This window comes from Sminthopsis crassicaudata, chromosome 5 (assembly GCF_048593235.1).
Source record: "Sminthopsis crassicaudata isolate SCR6 chromosome 5, ASM4859323v1, whole genome shotgun sequence".
Classification (NCBI taxonomy): domain Eukaryota; kingdom Metazoa; phylum Chordata; class Mammalia; order Dasyuromorphia; family Dasyuridae; genus Sminthopsis; species Sminthopsis crassicaudata.
The window spans coordinates 180727124-180732143 of NC_133621.1; positions in this window are offsets into that span (position 1 = coordinate 180727124).

Below are 5020 nucleotides of genomic sequence, written 5' to 3' on the forward strand. Positions count from 1 at the left end.
AGATTAGATACAAAGGACAAAAAAGGGTACATCTATAGCAATCTAATCTTTGACAAACCCAAAGATACCAACATTAGGGATAAAAATTCATCATTTGGAAAAAACTCTTGGGAAAACTGGAAATTAATATGGCAGAAATTAGATATGGATCCACACTTAACACCATATACCAAGATAAGATCAAAATGGGTCCATGATTTAGGCATAAAGAGTGAGATAATAAATAGATTAGAGGAACAGAGGATAGTCTACCTCTCAGACCTGTGGAGGAGGAAGGAATTTATGACCAGAGGAGAACTAGCAATCATTATTGATCACAAAATAGAAGATTTTGATTACATCAAACTAAAAAGTTTCTGTACAAACAATACTAATGCAAACAAGATTAGAAGGGAAGTAACAAATTGGGAAAATATTTTTAAAAGCAAAGGTTCTGACAAAGGTCTCATTTCCAAAATATATAGAGAACTGACCCTAATTTATAAGAAACCGAACCATTCTCCAATTGATAAATGGTTAAAGGATATGAACAGACAATTCTCAGATGAAGAAATTGAAACTACATCCACTCACATGAAAGAGTGTTCCAAATCACTACTGATCAGAGAAATGCAAATTAAGACCACTCTGAGATACCACTACACACCTGTGAGATTGGCTAAGATGACAGGAACAAATAATGATGAATGTTGGAGGGGATGTGGGAAAACTGGGACACTGATACATTGTTGGTGGAGTTGTGAAAGAATCCAGCCATTCTGGAGAGCAATTTGGAACTATGCCCAAAAAGTTATCAAACTGTGCATACCCTTTGACCCAGCAGTGCTACTACTGGGCTTATATCCCAAAGAAATACTAAAGAGTGGAAAGAGACATATATGTGCCAAAATGTTTGTGGCAGCTCTTTTTGTTGAAGCTAGGAACTGGAAGATGAATGGATGTCCATCAGTTGGAGAATGGTTGGGTAAATTATGGTATATGAAGACTATGGAATATTATTGCTCTGTAAGAAATGACCAGCAGGAGGAATACAGAGAGGCCTAGAGAGACTTACATCATCTGATGCTGAGTGAAATGAGCAGAACCAGAAGATCACTGTACACTTCAACAACAATACTGTATGAGGATATATTCTGATGGTAGTGGAAATCTTCAACATAAAGAAGAGCCAACTCACTTCCAGTTGATCAATGATGGACAGAGCTAGCTACACCCAGAGAAGAAACACTGGAAAGTGAATGTAAATTGTTAGCACTAATATCTATCTGCCCAGGTTACATGCACCTTCGGAATCTAATGCTTATTGTGCAACAAGAAAATGGTATTTACACACATGTATTGTATCTAGGTTATATTGTAACACATGTAAAATATATGGCATTGCCTGTCATCAGGGGGAGGGAGTAGAAGGAGGGGGGGAGATAATTTGGAAAAATGAATACAAGGGATAATATTATAAAAATATATATAATAAAAAATTATTAAAAAAAAAAAAAAGAAAGAAAGAAAGAAAGAAAGCTAAACAGGCCCAAGGAAAGACTTTGAAAGAGATAATATAGGATTTGGACTTAAAAAAAAAAAAAAAAAAAAAAAAAAAAGAAAGGTAGAGGAAAAATTAAGAAGAGAAATGAGAGTGATGCAGAAACATCTTGAAAAGTGATTCAATAACTCAACCAAGAAGACAAAAAATGCTGAAGAAAATAACCTCTTAAAAATAGATGAAGCCAAATGCTAAAAGAAATACAAAAATCAATGACGGAATGACTGTCCTAAAAAGCATAATTGGTCAAATAAAAAAGTGGTACAAAAATTCCTTGGGGAAAAAAAACAAAAAACAAAAAACAAATTCCTTCTAAGTAGAATTGTCCAAACAAAAAAGAAGGTGCAAAAGCTTATTTTAAAACTCCTTAAAAATTGGAATTGAGTAAATGGAAGCTAATGATTTTATGTGCCATCATGAAACAATAAAATAAAATCAAAAAAAGGAAAAAATTGAATGAAATAACTAATCTGGAAAAATGATCCAGGAGATATAATTTAATAATTATTGAACTGCTTGGAAGACATAATCAAAAAAAGAGATTGAACATCATCTTTTAAGAAATTTAGAAAAAAAAAATTGTCCTGCCATTCTAAATCAGAGGTTAAATAGAAATTAAAGGAATCCACTGATCACTTCCTGAAGGATATCCCAAAGTGAAGATTCACAGGAATATTATAGCCAAGTTCCAGAGTTTCCAGATCAAGGATTAAATATTGTAAGCAGCCTGAAAAAAACAATATAAATATCTTGGAACCACAGTGAGGATAATACAAAATTTGGCAGTTTCTGCACTCAAAGGACTTGGAATGTTCTGGAGGCAAGGAAGTTGGGATTATGACCAAGAATCATCTATCCAGCAAAACACTGTAATCTGTTGGGATAACATAGATATTCTATAGCATAGGGGATTTTCAATCATTCTCAATGAAAATACTGGAGTTGAATGGAGAATGTGAATTACAAATATAAGATTTAGGAGAGTGTAATTTCCAGGTTAGGTCTCTGAAGGGCCTCAGGATCAGTCAGAGTCAGGATCAGTCAAAGTAGTTGATCTTAAGGAGGAGAAGTAGAGGCAGGCAAGCTACCACATGGCAGATGGATTCTGGATTCTGGAGTCTGGAGCCTGAAGTCTTTCCTGCTGAGTGCTCTGTGACAGAAAGTCTCTTTGTCTCTCCCTCAGCCCTTTAATCCTTGCCTATGATTACCTCTCCACACCACATTCAGCAGGCACCAATCATGAGGAGAGCCATCACATCACCATATCATCTAATTATATGTTTATAGAACCATTATCTCACATTGAGTAGGTACTTAGCCTTAAGTACTCTGCTATTCTGGATTCAAGTACCCCTTTTTAGAGTTCTAGTCCTCTATAGGAGGAGAATAAAAGGGTAAACAGGAAAGGGAAATCTTGGGGGGCTTAATAAGATTAACTATTAACATTTGACCTGTGAGGAGGATACTTATGGCTCATAAAACTATCATTTTTAGGGCAATTAGAAGGAATATATATAGAAAGAAGGTACAGATGTGAATTGAATTTGAAGGGATGGTATCTAAATACAATTAATGTGTGGGAATTGGAGAGAAAGAGAGCAGAAAGGGGGAGAGGAGTAAGTTACTGTGGAAGGAAAGTGGAGAGATAAGAGGAAGTGATGGAACTTTACTTTCATTAGAATTAGGTCAAAGAGGGAATAACATATTCAATTTATTTTAGAAATCTCTCTTACTGTACAGGGAAGTAGGAAGGGGAAACAATAGGAGAAAAGAAGGATGTGATGAAAAAGCTAGAATGGGGAAGGGGGTAGTCAGAAGCCAAATACTTTTGAGGAGGGATAGGATGAAAAAAGATAGAGAATAGAATAAGGCAGTGGAGAAAATGGAAATACAATTAGTATTTACAATTAGTAACAGTTACAATTAGTAATTATAGCTAGAAATTAATAATCACAGAAATTAGAGATAGTAACTGTGAAAAAAATAAAGCAAGTATCTCTTTTAAAGGCCTTATTTCTCAAACATATAGAGAGCTTAATCAAATTCGTGAATATAACTCCATTTCCTTAATTGATAAATAATCCAAAAAATGAGCAATTTTCAGATGAAGTAATCAAAGCTAACTATAATTATATTAAATAATACTGTAACTCACTATTGATTGGATAAATGCAAATTAAAGGAATTTTGAGGTATTGCCTCATTTCTATTACATTGGCTTATTAGCCAGGACAGAAAAGAAAAATTACAAATTTGTGGAGGGGATATTGGAAAAATGAGATAGTAATCTTATTGGTGATGTTGTAAATTGATTGAATCATTTTATAGATCATTTGGAACTACAATCAAAGAAGCAACACCACTATTAGGTCTGTAGCCCAAAAGTGATTTAAAAAAAAAGGAAAAGGACCTATATGTTTAAAAATATTTATAGCTGCTCTTTTATTGGAGCAAATAATGAGAAACTGAGAAGATGCACATCAATTGAGTAATGGCTAAACAAACTGTACTATGTGGTTATAATAAAATACTGTTGTTATAAGAAATGATGAGAAATTGCCCTCAGAAAAAACTGGAAAGATCTCAGACTTCTATGAGCTGATGCAAACTGAAATGTACTATGTACTAAGTAACTGCAATATTGAAAGATGTTAATCTGTGAATTACTCACTTAACCATTCTCAACAATGCAATGATCCAAGATGAAATACTTATGAAAAATGTTATCCATACCCAGAGAAAGAATTTACGGTGTCAATGTAGATTAAAACATACTTATTTATTTTTTGTGAAGTTTTTTTCCTTGTCTCTTTTTTTTTTTTATAACATGACTATCATAGAAATATTATACATGACTATATATGTATAATATGAATCAAATTGCCTTCTCAATGAAGATTGATAGAAAGGAAGGGAGAGAATTTGAAAATCAAAGTTCTTTTATATTATTTTTTATTTTTTTAAATTATAACTTTTTATTGACAGAACATATGTCTGCAAAATTTTTCACAATATTATCCCTTAGACTCACTTCTGTTCTGACTTTTCCCTTCCCTCCCTCCACCCCCTTCCCTAGATTGCAGGTGTCTTATACGTGTTAGATATGTTATTATATATCCCAGATACAATATATCTGTGCAGAACCAACCCTCCCATGGTTGAAGAAGCTAGGATCTTTGATTCACAAATCCTGGTCAAACAGCACCCTTTTGAATACCAATGATATCCAGGCTTTCCCAGCCCCCACCAGATCTGAACTAACTTGAGCTTTCCCAGCCCCCATCACATCTGAACTAACTTGGGCTTTCCCAGTTCTCTACTATCTGCTCAGGTTTCCCCAACCCCCACAAACATCTTCTTCCTTATCTAAAAAAACCCATTGAATTCTATTCAATGTTAACTCTGGCCAAAACCAGCCAGGAGCCTGGGACTCCACCAACCTTCAAGATAAAAAGGGCAACTCTGGAGTCCACTTTTTGC